We start from the raw sequence: 27,230 nt of genomic DNA on the forward strand, positions 1-27,230 counted from the left end.
AGTTATTGAGGGTAGATGATATAAAAGCTTATATGAAAGTGATTTAGGTGCAGAACTTTGGACTCACCAAGATAGCATGGGTAATATAATACTTTCTTCCAGGTTGTCAAATACAAATGGACCAGACATTGTAAATATAATTCTTACTTGATAGCTCTCATAACTGTTCTTATTTTTATACAGTTTATTGATGCTAGAAAAAAAGTCATTTATTGGACTAAAAGAGGGAGATGTTGAGGTGCACTGCATGAAGATTATCTCTGTATATTCAGTTGTTGCTTGATGTACCAGCAGAGAGCTGAGTACTAGCTGGACTTTGGTACTGTTATTTTTATGGCCCATTACTCGTCTCATATTTTAAAATATCCACCTTCCTCACTTGCTAATTTTCTTTAGTAAAGATCTGACAGACAATGGCTGGGTGGAAGATCTTCTTGGCAGAGAGAGAGGATCTCTGGAGTAATAAGGAAATGTGGGAAGACTCAACCAGTGGACAAAAGGGTGAAGGGACATGAGCAAGAGAGAGAAGTAAAGAGCAATCCATGTGGCAGGTCATAGGCTAGAATAGTTGGGATAAGCTAGCTGATAGTCTGCCCTGCTAAGTCCTAAACTTTTAAATATTGATATGCTGTTGGGTCTTTATTTAAATGCTGGCGAGGCCAAAGAAGTCCCACTATAAATTCCCATGTGTAGGACTGCTGTGAGAATTGAGGTGTTTGTTATGCACTAAATGCTTGAATAGGTGTGCTTGCATGTTAACGCCAATTGCCTGAAGTTTCTTTCTACCTTTGGATAAAAAGAGATACTATGTGTTTCATTTGAAAAAAAAAAAAGAATTATTTTTGTGTGTATTTTTAAGCAAATAAATAAAGCACAGTATATAAATATATATTGATAACATAGGACAACTTTGTGGGGCTGGTTCTCTCCTTCTACCTTTGTATGTGTTCTAAGGATCCAACTCAGTTTATTGGGCATGTGCAGCAAGTGCCTTTATATGCTGAGTCATCTTGCTCACCCCATATTACATATTCTGAATAATAAAATTCTGTAAAAAAAAAACCCCTGATATTTGAACTATTAATTCAAATGTGCTACTTTATTAGGATTGTTTATGATCTATGTTATTGTACTTTCATAGTTCTTTTACATACAATATAAAGAAAGAAAGAACAGTACATATGGCTATCAGATAATGTGCAGAGTAGCTCAAAATTTTCCACACTGAGAATTAGAGAACATAGAGAGTCAATTATTTTCTTCTATATGATCAATATATACTACAGAATATAATTTCAACAAACACTTATTTGAAGGCAATTTTATTTAATGCTATAATATGGTTGAAGCAATAAAAGATCTTTTTATAATACAAAGGGCTATGCAGCCATCACTCTTTTATCTTCTTCCTCTTGTTAAAAGAGAAACTGAAATCCAAATAAATCATTCATTCAAATAAATCATTTATAAATCAAAATTGAACAGCTAGAGTGTGCCAGACAGTGTAAGTACTTGATAAATAAAACATAAGGGTAATTTAAATAGTATCTTTATAAATTTGGCATTAGTATCCCTAGTTATGTTTTTTGAGAACCGTATATCATACAGAGACCTAAACCTCAAGTAACAGAATCCAATTCTATGCAAACAGAAAACAGGAGTTTTCTTAAAGGATGCTAGCTCTTAAAGGATGGAGATCATTGAAACCTTGGTAGGCCTGGAGTACCAGAGTAGAGGGGGAGGTTGAAACATAGATACAAAACCAAGGAAGTATTGGGCAGGGTTAGCCATTGCTTCAAAACACAGCTTGATGCTTCACAAACACCTTGTCTTTACTTTTGATTGATGTATTCTGCCATCCTGATCCTGCACAACCACCACCATGAGCTTCTTACCAAAGTCCCAAGTGTATGCCACTACTGTGGGAATCCTGTATCCTTGACTGCTAAGGTGGCTGGGGTTTTCAAGTTCTAGAACTGGCAGCAGTCGCTGACAAATTTCATTAAAGGAGGAAGTACTTGGTCATTGAAATGAACAATTGACTTTATAAGTCAGGCCATTTAATGAACTATGATTACTACTCCATGTAAATGACACAGAAAAAAAAAACAGTGGCTGATCTGGGCTGGCATGTGGTGGCTCCATCAGCCCAAGAGGATTTCCAATCAACTACTACAAATTCTGTTAAGTCCATGAACGTAGATAGATCTTTTGTGAACACGCAGCATGGAACAATTTCTTGTAGTTGGAAGGAAGCCATTGGCAAGTTGATATCATTGTGTAGGTTATGTTTAGTTACACAGAGAAGACGGGCACATTGAAGAATAGAGTAAGGAAGAAAGGGAAATAGTTAGGAGGCTGTTGCAATAGTTTATTAGAGTGTGGTGAGTCAGGGGATGTGAAAAAAGAGAACTGTTGGGGAAACCTGCTCTGGAGACACACAGGGCCTGGCGTGTGAGTCAGGAGTAGAAGGTCAAGGCAGTGGGCGTGGGGAGATGCTCTCCTATGGGAGTTTCCTCCCTAACACTCTCAAGCACATATGAGATTATAAACTACTCTGCCACCATATAGGGGCTCTGTGGCAATACTAGTTATTAGCAATGGAGTGTTGCATGAACAAAAGTGGTAAAGCAGAAACTATTGATCTGAACATATGCGCATAAGAAAGGGAGTGTGATTGCCCCTGAAGCATTTGAGCCACATAGTTAAAGTGGTTAAATATAATCTGGGATTGAAGCATTGGACTCTGATCAAGCACCCAGACAAACTATAGTGTGTGAAAGAGGTGTCAGTTTTAAGATGAGGCAAGGATGGGCGCAGGGGAGGTTGGCACTAGGGAGGTAGCTCAGTTGGTAAAGCAACCACTTAAAGTGCAAGCATGAGGGCCTGAGTTCAATCCTCTGAGGGCATTTTTAAAACCTGGATACAATGGCCATGAACTCATAATCCCAGAGTTGCGTAGGTAGAGAAAAATGGGCCCCTTGAACTCTTTGGCTAGCCAGCCTAGGCCACTTATTATGGTCCAAATCAATGAGAAAGCCTGTCTCAAATATTAGGTAGATGGCACCTGAGGAGTGTCACCAAGGCTGACCTCTGTCTTATATGCATATAGGTGCACATATGCTTCCTCTTCATCGCTCTCTTTTACTCTGTCTCTGCCTCAGCCTCTGTCTCTGTCTCTCTGTCTCTTTGTCTCTCTCTCATACACACAGAGCTGGGGGGAGAGAGAGAGAGAGAGAGAGAGAGAGAGAGAGAGAGAGAGAGAGAGAGAGAGAGACAGACAGACAGACAGACAGACAGACAGAGACAGAGACAGACAGAGAGACAGACAGACAGAGACAGAGACAGACAGAGAGACAGAGAGAGAAGAGAATGAAGGCGCTGAATAGATAGATATAAATGAAATAACATTTCCACCCTATACAGACAGTGCGGCATCTGTTACCCAAGGCCCAAGCTGCTGGTCCTTTCCTGTGTGTCTCTTCTACATTTAGCTCTCTAAATTAATATCACATACTGTATAAATTATGAGCAAGACAGGTTTACTCGAGTCCTGGTTCTGGAAACTAAGAAGGCCAAGCTGGAGAGGCTACATCTGTTGGTGGCCATTCCCCCGCACCCACCCCATCATAATATGGCAGAGAACAACAGCTCATGAAGGAAAGAAAATAGAACTGAACCCCTATTTCAGAAGTTCAAGGCCCCACTCTTGCAGTAACCATAACATTCCAGTTATTACCTAGATATCCCCAGTTAGGACCACCTTTCAACATTGTTGCACCGGTGTTGAAGTTCAAAGTGAATTTGAGAGGCAAAAAGCATCCAAACCATAGCAGGAAGCCTCGTGGTTAATGAATGAATGCTTTGTGCAAGATCACCTCTGAATTATGTGGTCAATGTTTCCTGAGTATGCTTCTCCTTCTTTGACTAGAATTCAGCAATCCAGTGTAGAACCACAGTGTCTCTCTATGACTGACGGGTACAAAAGAGGGGTAGCAATGATGCTTTTTGCAGCAAGACACTACAGAATCTTGCTTTATGTCCATGTGGTGCATATTTTATGTTCAGAATAAAGAGACCACTGAGAAATGTTAGGGCACTGACTAATGGCAGAAAGCTCAGGCTGTAAATCTGTCATCTCAGTGGTATGAAAAAATAAGTCATTTGAATATGGAGTAAGTTACCATGACAGATGAAGGATGTTTGAATCTAGAGTATGAGACGTTCATGTCTACCACTGTCATCAGGCCTTTGGGAGTCTATATCTATGCCTCTGTCACAGATAGAACAGCAGTTCTCACCCTGTGTGTTGTGACCCCTTTGGGTTGCATATCAGATGTCCTGCATATCAGAGATTACATTATGATTCATAACAGTAGCAAAAGATCAATTATGAAGTTGCATCAAAATAGTCTGTTTCATGGTTGGGGGGCAGCACAACATGAGGAGATGTATTAAAGGGCCACAGCATCAGGAAGGCTAAGAACCACTGATAGAGAGGGACAGGGTTGATGGTTTTAAAGTCTGTTTTTTGAATAAACAAAGCTCTGAAATGTCCTATACAAATTCTGCTTTATAGAAAGGTCTAAAATGAAGGTGCTCTGAACCCTCATTTGGACTGCTTATTCCCTAGAGCCTGTCCTGTGTTTTCTTGACATCTGGTTCAGTCACCTCTAATATGCTATTTGCAGACTTGATCGTCCCAGTGAAGTTCCGAACTGAGTGAGCACTTCCAGAGTTTTGGTGGTCGTGGTGGTAGTGATTGAAATGGTTGGTCATCTGACCTGTAACTCGTGGAAAAGAGCAATGCTCATCTTGTGCACACAGTGCAAACTAACTTTGTCTGCAAGCTCTGATGACCAGAAGCACCAGCCACAGCATCCCCTGCCATCCCTGTCTGAGAAGGACTGGCATGGACTATTATTGTTTCCTTAGCTTCCCCCCCTACACACACACACACATACACACACACACACACACACACACACACACACACACACACACACACACACACAAAGGGATCCTACTAAATGAAGTTCATGTGTTTTAAACAGCTCACTTTTGATCAATCTTTAGAGTAATTTATATATTATTTTATTCGGCATATCACTTCCTTCAATAAATTTATATTTAAGTACATCTTTAGGTAGACCATGCATAACCCGATCTATTCTGTAATGGCTTATAAGCATGAACAAAGGCAAACTTATTTAATTCCAACAATAATATTTCTCCCCAGTATTTTCAGGCCTCATGGAAATTCTGGTGGCAAACATAGATATCCATCTAAACAGGCTGAAGTGTAAGGCCATAGTAGTGGGAGGTTATCTAACTTGCTGAAGATTTCAGAAGCAGAGAAGAAGGCCCTGGGAGATTCTGCCACACTCTAAATCCATGCCTTCTGAAGAGGAGGTGTGGGGAGGCCTGCTGGGGGAAGGAGCAGTGAGAGAAGGAGCCCTTACCACTTTTCTGCATGAGCTCCCTGCTGTAGTGCCCTGTGTAGATGCCTGTCCTTATCCAACCTCCATTTCCTTCCCTGGAGAACTCGGGTCTTGGTTGTGTAAAGATGGTTCCTGAGATGGCATACAATCTTCTGCTGCTTCCTGCTCTTACCACCACTTCACTGAAGCTGTCTGTAGGATGCAGGCACTTACACAGCTGTCACTGGCAAACAGGCTGATTATTCAGTCTGGGATTCTCCAGGCTGCTCCACAGGATGCAGCTTATTTAGGGTAGGAATAAGGAAGGCAAGACAGAGGTGTTGGAGAGGGAGAGAGAGAGTGCATGCGTGTGTGTGTGTGTGTGTGTGTGTGTGTGTGTGTGTGTGTGTGTGAGAGAGAGAGAGAGAGAGAGAGAGAGAGAGAGAGAGAAGAAATAACAGCAAAATTCTTCATCGATTCAGACACATGCATTCTTACTCCCATCTGAATATTTTTTATTTTTTATCTAAAATTATGGATCAACACACTAACTCTACATGGGTGATTTTTACATACCGGACGACAGGTTTTTAAATCCTAGAATGTACTTAATTCTCAAATGTGTTTAAGTGAATATAAACTAGTGCAGATATACCTACAGCTTGAATTTGGATAAATAAGTTTTATTTGTTTAGTTTCCTGTAAATGCTATGTTCAGAATTAAACATGGAAGGAAATTCCTGGTTTTTTTTTTTTTATCCTGGAGTTCCAATTGCTTTTTTAATGAAGATAAATGACTCTGTAGAGACCATAAGCCTTCTTACATGTTACAAATTTTGTTTACAGAGAACAGTCCTAATGAGGTCAATATAAATGGATTTGGGACAAATGGACTGAGTAGTCTTGAAATATGTAGCATAATGCATAATGGAAAATGTTAAATAAAAATGTTTTAGGTTTTTCTAAACTCCAAATATCCTAATATCCTAAGGGTGACTTTCCACCCCAAATCCACATTGTCATGTCTATTACATAGTTATTGCATTATTGATATGATGTGTGTAATGGATGTATACTTTGGTGTTCTCAAAGCATGTTGTATTCTGTGGCCAAGTGGCATTTAAAGAAAAAAAAAAACCGAAAATATTTAAATAAACAAAAGGCATCATACTTCCTCAGCATGTGTAATGTGAAGTTCATTGTTCTACGGGAACGCACACTATTTATAGTTAGCTTGATGTGTGGGTTTGACAGGCAGCCATCTGGGGCACGGCAAGGGGCCACTCTGAAAATGCAAACCTTCAATAAGATGAAAGTGTGTGCATGAGTATTTCATTATCCCCCCGGACAGAAAAAATAGGTGTCCTCAGTCTTATGTGAAGTTCAACAATTCAGACAGGCTCTGTAAGTCTTGAGTTCCTCGCATTCGCATGAAATCCACGCTACTGAAATGCTTAGAGACAGCTGGGGGTTGGGGGCGGGGGGCGGGGAGCGGGGGGGGGGCGGGGGAGGATCTAAACCAGGATCACATGTCCTCTTGGGCTTCTGACTGTGGCATTCATCTGACATAATAGAGACTCAGAAGCGCAGTGTGCTTTCGCGCTGCAGGAGTTACAAAGCTGTTCAGTGTAGGAAAGCAGCGCGAATCTCTCTTCCCCCAGCTAGAAAATGAAAAACACCTGACACTTGAGAACTGTTAGTACATGATTTGAATGCCATTAGGGGCTGCTCCTACACGTTTCCTATTACAGCTGCAGACTGTGTAACCCATGAATAGCACTTGTGTTGTGTTTGCTTTAGAAAACGCCGTTGATCCCTCCAGGCGCTCTGCTCCCAAGTACTCCCACGTGAGGCATAGAGTCGGGGAAACGGGAAGCAAACAGATCTGTCTTACAGAGAGATTATTCTATAAGGAAATATTTTTCCAGGCTGGAGAAATGGGCCGTACACCTCCCACTCTGGCTGTAACTTGTAAAAGACGACTGACTTAGGAGATATTTTATGGACACATCAAAACTATTTGTGCAATGTGCTAGGCTCAGATTTCAGGCAACTACCTCCGTGTGGCTGAGCCATTTAATAAAATTTGACCTAGCCTCTTTGTGGGAGGAGAGCTGTAATAGAAGCACTTTCCTTTGGGAAAAGTTGCTCTTAGGGTTTTGTGAACTACTTCTGTACTTGTGAAACTCATATAAGGGTAATCTCTGAGCATTATAAAGTCCTTGTTTCTCTTGGATTTCCTTCAGGGTAGTTTTAACATTTTAATTTTCTTTCTTTCTACTTTTTTGGGTAAGATATCTTAACTTCTTTTCTCTGCATATACAATTTAGTCTGGATGAAAATTGTAGTTTTTGTTTTTAGGAGTGTCTAAGCTGATGACTGAATTTGCTTTTGAATAAAGGAATGTATCATAAAAATTATGTGTTTCCATGCTTAAGTGATGGGGCACTTTATCGAATGAGCCATCTTCATAGTCTGGCAATTATGGGCTTCTTATGTGAATTTTCATATGTTTTATTAAGTAGGACACAAAGGATAATATCATTAGTGAAGGAATAAAATTATGCGTGAAATATGTCACACCTGCAAAATGGTTGGCAGGAAGGTTGTTGAGAATTACTCTAGAAAATTGGTTACTTTGTAAATAAGCAAAGCTAAGTCCTGGGGTTGGGAAAGGAAAGTTGGACATTCAATAAAATGACATTTAATGATCACAAAAATGTCTGCAAAATAATAACTGAAAATATCTACGGGGCACCTTATGTAAGGAGAGGGTGGTGCTGGATACTGCAGTTATAACAAAAAGCAGCATCAGCAAGATCCCCGGGGGATAAGAAACGCCTACCTGGGAGCATACAGGACAGGCAACAGGCACTTCCTCTGAGGAACAGTAACGAGCTGGAGGAAGAAGCAGATGCCTAGAAGTCAGTAGAAGCATGTGCTCCTTTAGGAGGTACCAGGGAAGAATTTCTAGAAGAGGATGTGGATGTCTAGCTGAAACCAGGGGCATGGATGAGCAAAAGGGAAAAAAGAAAAAAGAGGCAAGTGTCTTAAGGTTTCTGTTGCTGCACAAAGCACCAAGACCGAAAGCAGCATGGGGGGGGGGGAGGGAGAGAAGGGGTTTATTTCAGGCTTACAGATCCACATCCAATCGGTTATCGAAGGAAGTCAGCACAGAGAACTGGAGGCAGGAACTGGTGCAGAGTCAGTGAAGGGATGCTAGTTTTCTGATTGCTCCTCCTGGCTTGTTCAGCTTGCTTTCTTACAAAACACAGGACCACTTGGCCAGGTGTGGCCTCACTCCCAGTGAGTTGGTGCCTCCCATATTAACTGTTAGCCAAGAACATGACCCATGACATGCCCACAGGACAATTTGACAGAAGCATTTTCCCAGTTGGGGTTCCCTCTTCCCAGAGGACTGACTGTCTTGCTCCAGGTTGACAAAAATCTAGCCAGCATAAGGAAAAACACCTATGATGGGAAAGAGAGAACCTGACGTTTCAAAGCCATTGGGCAGCGGGGAGTGTAGTTTGATTATTTCAGCCACATAAGAATTGATTCCTTGAGTATGCAAACTTCCTCCAATGAGAGACAGGAAGGGGGCCACACATCCACTCAGAAGTCATGAGAACTAACTCTCTGTGGATGTAAACTTCATCCAGTGAGAGACAGGAAGTGGGTCAGGGACAGTGTCGTGATATATTGCCTTTCTAATCCCCCTTCGAAGTAAATGATCAACACATTAACACTTATCAGATGCTCAACACCATTCAAGCCACTCTAAACATCAGAGGACCTCAAACACGTGATGTATGCAAAGAAAATTCGAGCAGCTTGCCATGGGGAGCACTTGTGTTAAATGATGGAGCCAGGCTTTGAACTGAGATCTGCTGTGGCCTGAGAGGCAGTGGCTGGACTAGCTGCTAAGAGGAAAGTCTGACTGGCTTGGTAATAACCTACTAATGGCTAGGAAAGCATCTAAGTAGGTGATAGATTTGGTCTTGTTACACCCCAAGGCACCCCCTCCCCCAGTGCACACACTCTAAAGTCTAAAGTTTCCGTTTCAGTGCTGTCTCAAAGGGTGTGCCGTAAAAACACAGCTGGGAACTGACTTTTACCTATAATTATCGGCCTCTTACCAGTATTTAAAGACACATTGCATGGATCAGTGCTTTGAACTTTCTTTGGTTTTTATCAACAGTGTGCCATTACTTTCCTAAAGACCTCTACTTCCCCTTTATTTAGATCTTGCAGTGGTCTATAATTACATGAAACTAGAAATTCTCAATGGATTGATTTCCATAAATTACAAATATGTCACGCGTTGTGTTTCTAGGCAAAAGGTCAGCAAGCCAATTTGTTACACCAGTAGCACATTTACTGGGGCTTGGACAATGATCCTTTTGTTGAAAGCTCCTGGTTTTAACTCTTTAGCTCAGATTTTCATGAAAATACTAATTTGTGTAAAATAACATCTAAACCACTTGCTCCTCATAATAATTAGAAAATAGCCTATATTGGATAGGCAGTCATAAATTGGTATTTTGCTTATAATGCATGCGTTTTTAATTCAATTTTCTATGTTGGAGAATAAATGCATGGTGCTTTGCAGTATCCTCAATAAGTCAATTCAAAATTAATTCTACTGTCAAATAAGAACCAATTCTATAAGATTAAATTATAGGTTTGCTAAAAGGAATACTAATAGCTTACCTTTGTCTTAAAAATAATGAAATATTACACATTATGCAACTTTCAGATTATTAAGTTAGGTTCTCTCAGTACTTTGAGTGGTCCTTAGCAATCAATTAAAACTGAATCTAATCAATAGGGCTTAGGCAGTAGGAATGAAGTTATTAAGTTTCAAAGGAGAACCTATGTCTTCTCTGGCAGCAGCTTGGTTGAAACAATGTCCATCACATGATCATGAAATTATTCCAGCTGCCACTCTGAAATCAAATACTTCTGTTCTTTCCCTTTAAATTTCATTTCCTGTTAGGGAAATCAAAACAAATTCTGTTTCTACAAATATCATCATACTTTTGTCAGTTCCCGTAGGTTTGAAAGCCATACTGGGCGCTGACACACCTTCTCCTCTGCTTGTCCACACTGCGTGGTCATGTTGTTTTCCAAGTCCATTCAGCCACATCTCCATCCTCCTTGATGCTCCAGTGACCACCACACTGGACTCCATTTCCTTTTACTTTGGTCACTATCTTGACATTCCTGACCTCCTTCTGGAATACACAGCGGTACCATCAAATGTTTCAGAGATAGGGTAATTTACTCCATGGTCACCCTCCAAAGCATTCTCTTCTCTACTGTCCACAGTCCCGGCCACCACGGCATGCTGGTCAGACTGCGTCTCTTCCTCTCCCAGCCTAATGGGCCAAATTTATCTTCCACTCTTGCTTCTCATGATTGCTACATTTCCGAGTTTGCTCGCAGCCCTCAAACCATACCTCTTGGGGCTAAACAGATGATGGCTCAGTGGTTAAGAGCATTGTCTGCTCTTCTAGAGATCCTGAGTTCAATTCCCAGCAGCTACATGGTGGCTCACAACCATCTATACTGGGGTCTAATGCCCTCTTCAGGCATGCAGAGTACGTGCAGATAGAGCATGCATATACAATAAATAAATAAATAAAATCTTTTTTAAAAAAATCATACCGTGCCCCTTTATGGCTTTACTTATTTCTGACCTTGCCATTGTTCATGTAGACCCAGCTAAATCCTTTCCCTCCTTCATAGATCAGTTTAAATCCACACCCTGAGCTTTTGCATAGCAATGGTCACACGACTTGTAACTGACTGCCAACTATCTACACCTGTCATTATTGCTATGAGCTTGTAGCTAATGTCTTAGGTAACTTCTCGAATGTCTCCCCACTATTTAATTTAAGTTCTCTACATTTAACAGATGACAAAGTGAGGTTCACAATTTTCATAACTTTCTAAGGCCACACAACCAACACTGACAGACCATGGTCAAGCCTAGATGCTTGCAGGCCTTGACCATATATGGATCTTCCAAATATGCTTCCAACACAGAATTGGAACACACACACACACACACACACACACACACACACACACACACACACACTTGCAGTAAGGTGATAGGTAGATGGATGAATGGATAGGCATACATAGATGATAGATAGATAGATAGATAGATAGATAGATAGATAGATAGAAAGAAAGAAAGATAGGTGGTAGACTATCTGATTTACACTGATTTACATGGACACAGTTTTTAGAAATGTTCTGACTCACAGCAGTCAATTATTCCTCTATTTACTAGCAATTGCTTCTTCCACAGCTTTTGGAAGTCTCCCTGAAACGTAATTACTATGTCGCATGCTGCATGTGGAGAAATGGCTCTGAAGCTGGAGGTAATTTTACCAACATAAAATATTTGCTTGACCACTCAGCTAATTCTGTCTTTTGTGGTTGAACTATCAGTACATGCTTGGCTGTTTAGTGTAAAGAGACTCACAGTTGATGGGTAAGTGTGAACAATTCTTAAAGAATGAATAAACTATTGTATTTGAGAAGAGACACTCGGTGGTACTGGAATAAAGCTGCTCGTAGTTCGGGTCCGTTTGGAGCCTTGCTTTACCTTACGTGATGTCCAGAATAACAGCCCTGGGTACCCTGGGAATACTGTGCTGGTATGAGGATAAAGGACAGCGGCATGTCGAAGCACAGGGAACCTGGGGCTTCAGTGAGGTAGGAGCATCACGAGTGTAACAGCCTGCAAAGAGTTCCCGTTGCCTCTGTATTTCTCTTCCAAAAGCAAGTGTGTGTGTGTGTGTGTGTCTGTGTGTCTGTGTATGTGTGTGTGTGTCTGTGTCTGTCTGTGTGTGTGTCTGTGTATGTGTGCGTGTGTGCATGTGTGTGTGTGTGTGTGTCTGTGTGTGTGTGTTTGTGTCTGTCTGTGTGTGTGTCTGTGTGGGTGCATGCGTGTGTGTGTGTGTGTGTGTGTGTGTGTGTGTGTGTCTGTGTGGGTGCATGCGCGTGTGTGTGTGTGTGTGTGTGTGTGTGTGTGTGTGTGTGTCTGTGTCTGTCTGTGTGTGTCTATGTATGTGTGCGTGTGTGTGTGTGTGTGTGTGTGTGTCTGTGTGTGTGTGTTTGTGTCTGTCTGTGTGTGTGTGTCTGTGTGGGTGCATGCGTGTGTGTGTGTGTGTGTGTGTGTGTGTGTGTGTGTGTGTCTGTGTGGGTGCATGCGCATGTGTGTGTGTGTGTCTGTGTCTGTGTGTGTGTCTGTGTGGGTGCATGCGCATGTGTGTGTGTGTGTCTGTGTGTGTGTGTCTGTGTGGGTGCATGCGTGTGTGTGTGTGTGTGTGTGTGTGTGTGTGTGTGTGTGTCTGTGTGGGTGCATGCGCATGTGTGTGTGTGTCTGTGTGGGTGCATGCGCATGTGTGTGTGTGTGTGTGTGTGTCTGTGTGGGTGCATGTGCGTGTGTGTGTGTGTGTGTGTGTGTGCGCGTGCGCGTGTGTGTGTGTCTGTGTGGGTGCATGCGCATGTGTGTGTGTGCGTGCGTGTGTGTGTGTGTGTGTGTGTGTGTGTGTGTGTCTGTGTGGGTGCATGCGTGTATGTGTGTGTGTGTGTCTGTGTGTGTGTGTCTGTGTGTGTCTGTGTCTGTCTGTGTGTGTCTATGTATGTGTGCATGTGTGTGTGTGTGTGTGTGTCTGTGTGTGTGTGTTTGTGTCTGTCTGTGTGTGTGTGTCTGTGTGGGTGCATGCGTGTGTGTTTGTGTGTGTGTGTGTGTGTGTGTGTGTGTCTGTGTGGGTGCATGCGCATGTGTGTGTGTGTGTCTGTGTCTGTGTGTGTGTCTGTGTGGGTGCATGCGCATGTGTGTGTGTGTGTCTGTGTGTGTGTGTCTGTGTGGGTGCATGCGTGTGTGTGTGTGTGTGTGTGTGTGTGTGTGTGTGTGTGTGTGAGTATGTGTATGTGTGATTCCAGGCATTCTTCTTCTTCTTGTACTCTTCTCTGCTAATTAAAATTCTAATCACTCTGGCAGCTACAGGTAGAGGGGGGAAATCATTCTTCCATACTGGAGAAGGTAATTTCAGGGTGTTTTAGTTATCAGGAAAAAAGCCCAGAGAAATTAGACCAAAGAATCTGGTTGTCGCATAAGTACAAAGGAATTGCATTTCCCCATTCTATCTAAAAATATAAAAGCTTAGCAAACATATTTAGCACATGCTTAATTCTAAAGACATGAACTTTAAGTAATACATTTTACTGTCCTATGGTTAAGCTTTTCTGTTGAAAATGGCCCTTTATATACTTATGTAAAAAATGTAGTGCTCTTGGGGTGACATAAAGTATCACATCAAAGGTTTCTCTTTCTGATGAGTTGTTTTTGATAGTGCTTCCTTTTAACATTTTAGTTTTAGAACTTTATTAAACACTTAAGAGACTAGGAAGTTCCATTGAAAAGAAAGAATGAATTGGTGGTATTATTCCTTAAAAAAAAAAAAAACCAAGATATTGAATTTCAATGTCAACTAGCCTTCAACTGTTAAGTACAGTTGTATCCAGAGTATACTGGAAATTGACTTTTCTAGAAAGGTAGTTTCCTGAGACACTTTCTGATTCAATTAATAATTGAGCTGTGTTCTGGTTATGTCTGTCAGAAAACCAAGATTAGAATAGTGTTCATACATCATCTGTGCTAGATAAGCTATGGCTTAAACTTATGGACAGTTTACTTATTGTTCACTCTTACTCAAATAAGTGGATATTTGTTAAAATATTCTGATTGGCCAATTCCATGTTATTTAAATATAATTGGAAGCATGTATTTAAAAAGCATGATGTTATTCAATAAACATCATTGTGTGACCCATGTTACATATCTAGGTCATGAATCTGGGTGCATGGATATCACACAAGGACTTTGTAATGTACTAAGATCATTTACAACATAACATTGTTCTTGGAACAATATTTTTTCAAAGAGTCATAGTCTTTACTATCCTAAAAATAGATATTCATTTATTCCTGGATAAGATCATTGAAAATGAAGTTCTACTGATTAAGAAACTCACATTCAATTATGATTATAGCTGTACAAGTCCATTATTTTTGCTTTATATACTTGTTCATTTTATATTCCAATATCTAGTGTAATTCTTCACAAAAATCAAGCCCTTAATGGATGTCTTTACTGAAATAGCCTATGGTGTTTGTTCATTTTGAGTTGTTGATTCACTTTATAATGAAAGAAAGTAATAAATAACCTACTGGATAAGATTTTAACATATAATAAATATCTAAGCACTGAGTGGTCTTTGTCTAGGCCCTTCCAGTGGTGGATAGGCACAGCACTACCTGCTCACAGTTCTAGAATACATTGGAATGAGATAGTTAGCTCAGCAGATCTGCTTCTTAAACTTCTGAAGTCACACCAGACCATGGATATGTAATTTGTTGTAATATTTACTATGAGACGATTTTGAAGATGTGGCACTTCAAAGAAGAGAGGTGAACAGACATTTCATGGGTAGGGATTTGTAAATGCAAGAACTAGAGGGTTGAAAAAGTGTGGAGCTCATTAAATTTCTCCAGACAATTGTGTGTCCAATATATACATATATATTTTTTTAACAGCCTTATATAAAGCTTAACTTTATATTACAGTATTTAGAGTTCAAGATTCTTAGACAATACCTGTGCTATTACACATAAACCCAGATAACATCTCTGAGCCTGTTCACTCCTCTGCAACATGAAACCAATGATGAAGGCTCCCAAACAATTGCTATAGATGGTATTATCTACTGTGGTTCTGTATGTTATACAATATAATAGGGCAAATGGTATCTATTAGCATAAAAGACCATATCAGCCTAAGCAATTATGATCAATTGTTAGAATTGATACTGTATACCCATATGGTTCATAATTGTACAGTAAAAACTGAATGACACAGAAGTGAGCAAGTCAGAGAAATTGACCTCAAGAGTCGTTTAATTTGCACACAGATAATAACTAGCATGAGAGGTACTGAATGCTCACTGAGCATGGAACTAACTTCCATATTTTTGTTTGTTTGTTTGGTTGGTTGGTTGGTTTTTCGAGACAGGGTCTCTCTGTGTAGCCTTGGCTGTCCTGGACTTGCTTTGTAGACCAGGCTGGCCTCGAACTCACAGAGATCCGCCTGCCTCTGCCTCCCGAGTGCTGGGATTAAAGGCATGTGCCACCACCGCCCTGCCTAACTTCCATATTTTTAAAAAATCAAGAATACCTGTTCCTGTTTTGTTTTCATAAATGTCCCAAGAGTTAATTTTAATATTACCCATGAGTCCAGCATGACTCTGGCCTTTAAGTCATCTCAATAAGTGTATAGACCAACCTAGAATCAAACAATTTGAATGTTTACAGAGGATCCATTGTAGATGCTGCTCATAGACTTAACACCAACAGAACATCCTGGGAAGACATAGAGCTCCACATCCTGTTATACGCTTTGGTGTTGGCTAGCATGTTGACCACTAGATCATCTGGAATCACACTGGTGCCCAGGAAATGCCAGTCTAGGGCTGATAAAAGGCTTTTCTAGAGTTCTCAAATTTATTAAAATGCTAAAAGCTTATTTAGGTTGGTTTCAAATGTTCTTTCAGCTAAAATAAACCCAGAAATATGATTATTCACACATATAACCACATTAATAAGTTGTGTAAAGAATCTTACCAGAACTTTGAATATTTACTCTTAGCTATCTTTGAATCTTGGGCCATGGCCAGAGTAGTGAGCATGGTTTGGTTTGATGGGCACAATGACATGGCTCAAAGACAAGGGTTTTGACCTAAGTTCCATCACCTGGTTCTTTTGTGATCTTGGGAAAGCCACCTAATGTGTCAACTCTCAATTTTCAATAGACAGTGGGACACATACACAAGCATAATGCATAAAAGCCGAGTTTTATCCCCAACTGTTTTCTGTTTCTTCCTCCTCTTGCCATTGATATTATTGTTTGCCCAGTTCTGTTTCTCTGTTTATTAGTTCATCTATCTGCTTAATTGAAAGTATTCACTCTTATGTTTACAAAGATAATGTCTAGATTGTACATTTTTAAATACCTAGATATGAGCCAGTGACACTTTTCTTATATACTGTATGTTGAAAAGGGACCACTGGGGGGTGTAGAGTTAATTCAACAATTAAAAGAATTTGTTGATCCTCCAGAGAACTCAGGTTCAGTTTCCAGTACCTATGTGGCTACCCACAACATATGTAAATCTACTTCTAGCAGTATCTGATATCGTCCTCTGTGGGTACATCAAACACTTGGTGCACACACATACCCTCAGGCTCATACCTGTGCACATAAAATAAATACTTAAACATAAAATGAAAAAGGACTACCAAAGTTTGAAACTCTACAGTCATTATTTCTACTAAATGTTGAATTTCAGGTGTGTGCATGTGTGTGTGTGTGTGTGTGTGTATGTGTGTGTGTGTGTATGTGCTTTGTATGTGTTTAAAATTTACCCTCTTGGTAATAAAAGGCAAGAATGTAAAGGAAACGTTCTGAATTTTAAAATAAAATATAAAATAGCCTTTACTATTGAGAGGTCTGGTGCTTAGAATTATAAAGTTTATAAAAAGTAACAGAGTAGTAAAGAAAAGGTGTGTGCTTCTTTTTATTTTTTAGCATAACTTTAAAAAATGTATTTACTTTATATCCCAATTGTAGTCCCTTCTTCATCTCCTCCTGGTCCCTCCCTCTGTCCTTTATCCCTGCTGGTCCCTCTCCTAATCCTCAGAGAAGGGGAGCTATCCTCCTCCATCATCTGACCTCAGCCTATCAAGTCTCATCTGGACTGCTGGCATCCTCTTCCTCTGTGGCCTGGCAAGGCCACCCCACCAAGGGCAAGTAATCAATGACTGGCCACCCAAGTTCATGTCAGAGGCAGCCCCTGCTCCTCATATTTTGGGACCCCAAAGGAAAATGTGCTGCCTATATTTGAGCAGGGGGGCGTCTAGGTTCTCACCATGCATGGTCCTTGGTTGGTTCATCAGTCTCTGCAGCCCCTACCCCTACCACAAGCCCAGATTTGTGGGCTCCATTGGCCTCCTTGTGGAGCTCCTGTTCCCTTCTGGTCTTTCTATCCTCTAAATCTTCTAAGACTCTTCATTTTCCAGCCCAAAGTTTGGCTGTGTGTCTCAGCATCTGCTTCAATCCCCTGCTGGCTGGAGTCTTTCAGAGGACTTCTATGGTAGGCTCCCATCCTGTTCCTTTTCTTCAACTTCTTCTTGTGCCTAATCTATTTGACTTCTGAATGAGAATTAAGCATCCTCCCTAGGGTACTCCTTGTTATTTAGCTTCTTTAGGTCCATGTATTGTAGTGTGGATATCCTGTATTATGTGGATATCTACTTATAAGTGATACACACCATGTGTGTCTTTCTGGGTCTGGGTTACCTCACTCAGGATATTTTCTAGTTCCATCCATTTGCCTGCATATTTCAAGAGTTCCTTGTTTTTAACAGCTGAGTAGTATTCCATTGTGTAAATGTACCACAGTGTCTTTATCCATTCTTCAATTGAGGGACATCTAGGTTGTTTCCAGATTCTGGCTATTATGAATAAAGCTGCTATGAACATAGTTGAGCAAATGTCCTGTTGTATGGTGGAACATCTTTTGGGTATATGCCCAGGAGTGGTATAGCTAGGTCTTAAGGTAGCACTGTTCCCAATTTTGTGAGAAAGTGCCTGATTGCTTTCCAAAGTGGTTGTACAAGTTTGCACACCCATCAGCAATGGAGGAATATTCCCCTTTCTCCACATCCTCACCATCATGAGCTGTCACTTGAGTCTTTGATCTTAACCATTCTGATGGCTATAAGATAGAATCTTAGAGTTATTTTGATTTGCATTTCCCTGTTGACTAAGGCCATGGAGCATTTCTTTAAGTGTTTCTTGTCCATTCAGTATTCCTCTGTTGAGAATTCTTTGTTTATCTCCATATTCCATTTTTTAATTGGATTATTTGGTTTGGTGGCATTAATTTCTTCAGTTCTTTATATATTTTGGATATTAGCCCTTTGTTGGATCTAAGGTTGATGAAGATTTTTCCCAGTATGTAGACTGTCATTTTGTTTTGTTGACAGTGTCTTTTGCCTTACAGAGTCATTTCAGTTTCATGGGGTTCCATTTATTAATTGCTGATCTTAGAGCCTGAGCTATTGGTGTTCTGTTCAGGAAGTTGTCTCCTGTGCCAATGAGTTCAAAGCTCTTCCCCAATTTTTCTTATAGCAGGTTTAGTGTGTCTGGTTTTTAATCCACTTAGACTTTAGTTTTGTGCAGGATAATAGATATGGATCTATTTTCATTTTTCTACATGTAGCCAGCCATCCAGTAAGATAAGAACCATTTATTGAAGATACTATGTTTTTTCCACTGTATGGTTTTGGTTTTTTTGTCAAAAATCAAGTGTTCATAGGTGTGTGGGTTTATTTCTAGATCTTCAATTTGATTCCATTGAATTGGACTCCACCTGTCTGTTTCTATGCCAGTACCATGCAGTTTTTATTACTGTTTCTCTATAGTACAGCTTGAAATTAGGGATGGAGATACTTCCAGAAGATCTTTTATTGTACAGGATTGTCTTAGGTATTCAGGGTTTTTTTTTTCATATGAAGTTTAGAATTGTTCTTTCAAGGTTTGTAAAGAATTGTCTTAGCATTTTGATGGGAATTCCATTGAATCTGTAGACTTGCTTTTGGCAAGATGCTCATTTTTACTATGTTAATCCTACCAATCCATGAGCATGGGATGTCATTACATTTTCTGCTATCTTCTTCAATTTCTTTCTTCAGAGACTTGAAGGTTTTTTTTGTTTTTTTTTGTTTTTGTTTTTGTTTTTGTTTTTGTTTTTGTAGAAGTCTTTCACTTGCTTGATTAGAGTTAGACCAAAATACCTTTTTTTGTGGCTATTATGAAGGGTGTTTCCTTTACTTCTTTCTCAGCCTGTTTGTCATTTGTATACAGGGAGGTTATTGATTTTTTTGAATTGATTTTGTATCCAGCCACTTTGCTGAAGGTGTTTATCAGCTGTAGGAGTTGGTAGAATTTTGGGGGCCACTTATGTATACTATCATATCAACCTTGAATACTGATACTTTGACATCTTCCTTTCTAATTTGTACTCCCTTGATCTCCTTTAGTTGTCTTATTGCTCTAGCTAGGATTTCAAGTACTATATTGAAGAGATACAGAGCGCATGGACAGTCTTGTCTTTTTCCTGATTTCAGTAAAATTGATTTAAGTTTCTCACCATTTATTTTGATGTTGGCTATATTTTTGCTACATATTGTCTTTAGTGTGTTTAGGTATGTGCCCTGTATTCCCGATCTCACTAAGATTTTTAATATGAATGGATGTTGCATTTTGTCAAATGCTTTTTCAATATCTAAGGAGATGATCATGTGGTTTTTTTTTTCAGTTTGTTTATATGGTAGATTACATTGATGGATTTCCATATATTGAACCACCCCTGAATTCCTGGGATGAAGCCTACTTGGTCATGTTGGATGGTATTTTTGATGTGTTCATGGATTTGGTATGCAAGTATTTTATTGTGTATTTGGGCATCAATGTTCATAAAATAAATTGGTCTGAAAATTTCTTTCTTTGTTGGGTTTTTGTGTGGTTTAGGTATCAAGTTGACTGTGCCCTCATAGAATAAATTTGGTAATGTTCCCTCCATTTGTACTTTGTGGAATAGTTTGAAGATTATTAGTATTAGCTATTCTTTGAAGGTCTGATAGAATTCTGCACTGAATTCATCTGTCCCTGGCCTTTTTGGGTGGGGATTGGGAGAATTTTGATGAATCTCTCTACTTCCTTAGGAGATATAGGACTACTTAATTTGTTTCCATGATCTTGATTCAATTTTGGTAAGTGATATCTGTCAAGGAAATGGTCCATTTCATTTAGATTTTCAAATTTTGTGGCATATAGGCTTTTGAAGTATGACTTAATGAATCTTTGGATTTCCTCACTGTTGTTGTGTCTCCCTTTTCAGTTCTGATTTTGTTCATTTGAATACTCTCCCTCTGCCTTTTAGTTAGTCTGGCTAAGGTTTGTCTATCTGGTTGGTTTTCTCAAAAAACCAGACCTTGGTTTCCTTGATTCTTTGAATTGTTCTCTTTGTTTCCGATTTAATTGACTTTAGCCCTGAGTTTGATAGTTTCCTGCCCTCTACTCCTCTTTGGTGTGCTTGTTTCTTTTTGTTCTAGAGCTTTCAGGTATGCTGATAAGTGGCTAGTGTGGGAGCACTCCAATTTCTTTATGAAGATGTTTAATGCTATGAACTTTCCTCTTAGCACTGCTTTCACTATGTCTCATAAATTTTGGTAAGTCGTGTTTTCATTTTTATTCAATTTTATGAAGTCTTTAATTTCTTTTATATTTTGTACCTGGTCCAGGGGTCTTTGAGCAGGGAGATGTTCAGTTTACATCAGTTTGCTGGCTTTCTGTTGTTTTTCTGATGTTGTTGAGTTCCAGTTTTAATCCATGATGGTCTCATAAGATCCAAGGAGTTATTTCGATCTTTTTACATCTGGTAAGGTTTGCTTGATGACTCAGAATATGGTCAATTTTGGAGAAGGTTTCATGAGGTGCTAAGAAGAAGGAATATTCTTTTGTGTCTGTGTGAAATGTTCTTTAGATATATGTTTGGTGCATTTGATTTATAACATCTATTAGTTTCATTGTTTTTCCATTTGGTTTCTGTCTCAATGATCTGTCCATTGGTGAGAGTGAGGTGTTGAAGTCTCCTACTATTAATGTGTGTGATTCAATGTGTGATTTAAACTTTAGTAATGTTTCTTTTTACAAATGTGTGTGCTTCTGCATTTGTGGCATAGATGTTCAGGACTGGGACATCATTTTGCTTTATGTTTCCTTTGATGATTATGAAGTGTTATTCCCCATCTTTTTTGATTAGCCAAAGTTGAAGTCTATTTTATTAGATATTAGATATTCCAGCTTGCTTCTTGGGTCTCTTGCTTGGAAAACCTTTTTCCAACCCTTTAGTCTGAGGTCATGTCTATCTTTATTGCTGAGGTGTGTTTCTTGTATGCAGCAGAATGATGATTTCTGTTTATGCATCCATTCTATTGGCCTGTGTCTTTTTATTAGGGGATTGAGGCCACTGATGTTGAAAGATATTAGACAAGTGGTTGTTGCTTCCTATTATTTGATGTTGGTGGTAGAAGAGAGAGAGAGAGAGAGAGAGAGAGAGAGAGAGAGAGAGAGAGAGAGAGAGAGAGAGTGCGTGTGTGTGTGTTTCCTCTTTTTTGGGGGGTTGTGGATGTGGGGTCACTTATTTCCTATGTTTTCCTGGATGTAATTAGCTCCTCGAGTTGGAGTTTTCCTTTTAGCATCTTCTGTAGGGCTGGATTTGTGTACCATTTAAATTTGATTTTGTTGTGGAATATCTTGTTTTCTCCATCTATTGGGATTGAAAGTCTTCTGGGTATAATATTCTGGAGTACATCTGTGGTCTCTTAGTGTCTGCATGGCATCCACCTGGCTTTCATAGACTCTGTTGAGAAGTCAGGTTTAATTTGGATAGGTTTGCCTTTATATGTGACTTGGCCTTTTTTCTTGCAGCTTTTAATATGCTTCCTTTGTTCTGTACATATAGTGTTTTGATTATATGTAGAAGGAGAATTTTCTTTTCTGGTCCTATCTATTTAGAGTTCTGTAGGCTTCTTGTATGTTTATAGGCACCTCTTTCTCTAGGTTGGGAAACTTTTCTTCTATGATTTTATTGAAAATATTTTCTGGGCCATAGAGCTTGGAATCTTCTACTTCTTCTATTCTTATTATTCTTAGGTTTGTTCCATATTTCTTGGATGTTTTGTGTCTGAAACTTTTTAGTTTTAACATTTTCTTTGAGTGATGTTATCTTCTACACTTGAGATTTTCTCTTCCATCTCTTATATTCTGTTGGTATTGCTTATGTCTGCAGTTCCTGATCTCTTCCCTAGGTTTTCCAACTCCAGGATTGTCTCAGACTGTGTTTTCTTTGTTAGTTCTCGTTCCATTTTTAGGTCTTGAATAGTTTTATTCATTCCATTCTCCCATTTAATTGTATTTTCCTGTGATTCTTTAAAGGAATTATTCAATTCCTGTATTTATTTGAGATATTTATTTTCTTCCATCAAGGCTTCTATCATTTTCATCATCTGAGATTTGGAATCTTCTTCTTATGCTTTAGAGGTGTTAGTATCTCCAGAACTTACTGTGGTTGGACCACTGGTTTCTGGGGCATCATATGGCTCTGAGTTTTGTTGTTTGTGTTCTTACACTGGCCTCTAATGTTAGTAGGCCTTGAGGTCCCTTCAACAGGGTCACTGTCTGTGCCCCAGGTGTGCCAAGCAAGTCAAGAGCACTTGAAGAAAACTCCAAGCTGAAAGTTGCTTAGATGCCCCATAGGCCTCTTCAGGATGGCGGACAGTGTAGGTTGTGGCTCGCACCCATATCAGCTCTCCTGGGTTTGCTGTCTGTGTTCCAGTTAGGGGAAGCTGCTGAGAGACCTCCAAGCTGAAAACTGCTTAGGTGCCCCACAGGCCTCCAAGGAATGGTAGACAATGTTGGTTGTGGCTGGATCCTGACTAACCTCTCCTGATTCACGGTCTCTATCCCAGATAGGCCAGCAGCAAGCTTCTCTGGTGCCCCAATGGGCCTTCTTGAGTTGTCAGACAATGGGAGTTGGAGCCCATGCCCAGATCAGCTCTTCGGTTTCAGTTTTATACACTTACTGTAGTTTGCTTGTGGTAAGGCTTGCCTGAGCTCTCCTCCAGCACCCAGCAGCAGTGCACAGAGCATATCACTCAGAATCATTCAAGCCAGAGTACTGATTCTGAAGCACTGGGCAATGTATGCTTCTTAAGGGGACCTTTTTCTTTCTTTCAAAAAGAGGGATAGATGAAGACACACCTAGACAGTTTACTAGGTATTTACCAAGATAACTAGATGACTAATCTGAAGGAAGCATACTGTTTTCAGTGGCTAAGTCCATTCCTACCATGACACAAAATAGACCTCTGCCTTCCCTCCACAGTCTAGATCTTAGAGATTATTCCCAAGCTGAATTACAGAAAAATAAAGTTGATTTTTAGTATCAGAATTGAAGCTATAAATTTGGAGTCATTCACATTTATATTGTCAGTGCTGATAAATTATTAATTTTAAATAAGCTCTTCTGTTCCCATCAGTGTCTCAACTAGAGAAATTGTTTCTATAAATGTGTGTGTATAATGAAACATTTGTTAATAGTAATTTTTTTTGTCCTTTAGCTAGAGTATAATTTTTTATCCATTCCACACAAAGTATTCTGTCTTAAAAATGTATGTAAGTTATTTGGCAAGGCATATCATGTTTAAATCATGTTTAAATTTAAACCTACTAGTTTTTCTCTTTCAAATAACAGTAAATTTCTAAGCAGCCACTTTTTCAGACTTGACCAGAATTTTGAAGTTATTCTTCCTATTTATCTCCATTATCACCACTCAACCCCCTAAAGATTACATAATTTATTCTCTTTAGTAATATTTTTGACACCATAGGTGCTTCAGGATCACTAAAACTTATATTGCAATGAAAAGGAAATCATGGCTGAAACTCTCTTCTGAAGGGAAATATGGGAGAGAGTCATGGAATGGTCAAGACAAGAGGTCATAAATAAGGATAGCAAAACAGTGCTCCTAGAACAGTAATCAGAGAAAATAACTACTAAATGTCCCGGAAGCATTGTGGAAATCCATGTCTGATCCACACACCCAGTCCTTCATTTAGCATCTTATTCTGAGCTGAGAGCCATATTTAACTAGAGGTAACCTCTGGCCAGAAAGTGGCCTAGGACAAATGCTAAGCAGCAGGAGACCCATAGCACAGTATGGCAGCTCAGGTCCTCCAGTGAGATCTAATGTCTGGAGATGGGGATGGGGTAGGACAAAAGAAAGACAACCAGTTCTAGTTAGAGCCAAACAGACTCATTTCCCACTCAACAGGGGAATCTTTGAGGGGGGGGGTAGATTTGATAGCTATTAAAGGGGAGAAAAAGCTTGCTTGCTTCAGACCTCCAAACTTTGCAGTGAAGTGCCACAATCAGGAAGATACACAACTATAAATGCTTGCAGACAACCATCATGATCCTAACAATGGAATACCAAGGACATAAAGACAGCAGAGAGTTCTATACCAGATACCTATACTCATCTGCCTTCTGTGTCTTTCACAAATGGGAGCTTGTTGCATATTAAGGCATTCCATCAGCAGCATGGAAGATAAATTCCAAAGTAAACAACGGTACAAAATTACTTCTCAGCAAACATTTGATTCACAAAAACGTATCCAGTCAAAAATATAAGTTAATTTACTTAGGAAAAAAGTGGGGGTGATGTGCCACGCAAAGATAAGAAGTTTCAAATAGGAAAGGAAATCATCAGCTAGGAAGATGTCTTTGAAAACAAACATATGTTGAGAAACATAATTCAGTAAGACTACACAAAGAAATTTAATACCACTAAAATTAATAATGAAGAGAATGAAGTCAAGGGAATCCCCCCAATATATATGAAGATGATAAGAAGATAGACCATGAATGCTAGCATTCCTGAAATATTAGTTCTAGGTGGAAAAAATCCAGTAAGCTAAGAGGAGATATAATTAAGGACAAAAAGGAGTATTTATCTAAGACAGAGAAGCTCTTGAGCTTATAATTAAAACACTGCAACTGAGTGTGTTAGCAAAATTCATAAAAACAAAAAACAAAAAAACAAAAGCTGAATGTATCCTGGGGCCTTTCAGAATTCCATGGATACATGCAAAATCCTTTTATAAGAATAAGAACAAGGAATGGAGTTTACACTCAAGAAGGATTTTAAATGAGTTCATGTGTTTCTTATATAACATTGTATGTAGGAAATAAAAAGAATTAGTCAAGGATAATTTCAATATGTGCATTTTCTTTGCCTCTATCCTATGTGCATTATTTCCCTGATTGTAATACCTTAAGAGTTTGTGTCTTTGTTTTAGAGTTGTATTTAGAGTCTAAGGCACCAAGGAATCGGGACTATGTTGTCTCTCTGTTTTTTACCATCATGACCGCAACATTTTGCTCTGGCACATCTTCCTAGACCATGATGTTGTGTCTCACCAAGTGACCATAGCCACTGTGAATCTGTGAGCCAGAACAAGTCCTCCTTCTTCTTAAATACTTTCTTTCATGTCTCTTTTGTGAAGGTTTTTAATTTTTTATGTATCTGAGTATTTTGCCTGCATGTGTGTAAATGCAACAGATGTGTACAGTACGTCTGGAGGCCAGAAAGTTCACTGGATTTCTGGAAAATGGAGTGACAAATAGCTGTAAGCAACCATATGGGTGCTGGTCACCAAACCTAGGTGTTTTAGTTACGTTTTGATTGCTATAACAAACACGATGGCCAAGGCAACTTATAAAACATTCAGTGTGGGGCTCATGGTTTCCAAGGTTTAGAATTTGTGACCATCATGGAGAGGAACATGCTAGCAGGCAGATAGGCGCATTGCTAGAGAGCTGACTTGCTGAGAAATGAAATCTTATCCATGAGCATGAGGCAGGAGAGTTAACTAGGAGTGGCTTAGCCTTTTGAAACCTCCCAGTGAGACACCTCCACCAACAATGCCACACCTCCTCATCCTTTCCAAACAGTTCCACCAACTGACGACCAAGTATGAATTCAAATATATGAACCTATGTGGACCATTCCCATTCAAACTACCACGTTAGGTCCTCTGCAAGAGCAGCAAATGCTCTTACCCACTGGCCTCTTTCTCCAGCTCCTCTGTCAGATATTTTTCTCACAGATTGGAATCTGACACACATGGTCCATAGTTAGATTCCTTTTGAAAATGTTCACAAATATAAAACTTTCTCTTTAGCATTGCTTTCAATACATCCCATGAACTCTGACATGCTGCATCTTCATTTTTGTGTCTTCAAGTATTTTAGTTGTAATTCCCCTTATTATTTCCTCCATAATCACAATGTATTTAAAAATGTCTGAATTCTGCATATTATTAGCTCTTCCAAATTCAATTTAGGCAAATTACGATTTAATTTCATTGCAATAGAAAAGTTCTGCATATTATTTCAACTTTTTAATGTGTTAAATTGTACCTGGTAACATAACAAAAATTATATTCTGTAGAATGTCCATGTGTATGTTGATGTTAAAGAGTGAAATATTCTGTATGTCTTCTGGGTCTAATTATTTTATAGTGGGGTTTTTAGATTTATTTTTATTTTTATTTATTTATTTATTTATTTATTTATTTAGTGTGTGTGTGTGTGTATGTGTGTGTGTGTGTGTGTGTGTGTGTGTGTGTGTGTGTGTGTGTGAATGTCATATGTATGTGGGTACCCACAGAGTCTAAAACAGAATGTCTGATCGCTTGGAGCTGGAGTTTTAAGTGGCTGCATGCTGTCCCATTTGGGTGATAGTCATGAACTCAAGCCCTCTGTAAGGTCAGCAAGTGAGCCTAATTGTTGAGTCATCTCGCCAGGCTTATTTTACCAATGTTAAGCCTTTAGTTTCCTTACTAACCTTATGCCAACTAGCTCTTTTCCTTATTAAAACTGGAGTGTAGTAAAGCTTCTCCTATTATCATGGAATCTTTTATTTGTTTATTTTTATTTCTCCTCTTAATTCTACCAATCTCTATTTTATATACTGTGTATCTATTATTATTACTATATTTTCCTCATGAATTGTCCCTTTTATCATTATGAAATTTCT

General features: G+C 39.3%; 1 long non-coding RNA gene across 2 annotated transcripts in view; it reads left to right on the top strand.

The window, feature by feature from the left end:
- LOC311595942 overlaps positions 1–27,230 on the top strand; it is a 97,518-nt gene that overhangs the window by 63,196 nt on the left and 7,092 nt on the right. Inside the window, exon 3 of one of the 2 annotated variants that reach the window (XR_014778629.1) lies at positions 19,883–19,911. The exons of the other annotated variant lie outside the window; for it this stretch is intronic. This is a non-coding gene — a long non-coding RNA (uncharacterized lncRNA). Of the gene's footprint in view, positions 1–19,882; positions 19,912–27,230 lie in introns of those variants that run through there. 2 annotated transcript variants of the gene reach the window in all.

This window comes from Acomys minous (genome assembly GCF_964271855.1).
Source record: "Acomys minous genome assembly, chromosome: 4".
NCBI classification, from domain to species: Eukaryota; Metazoa; Chordata; class Mammalia; order Rodentia; family Muridae; genus Acomys; species Acomys minous.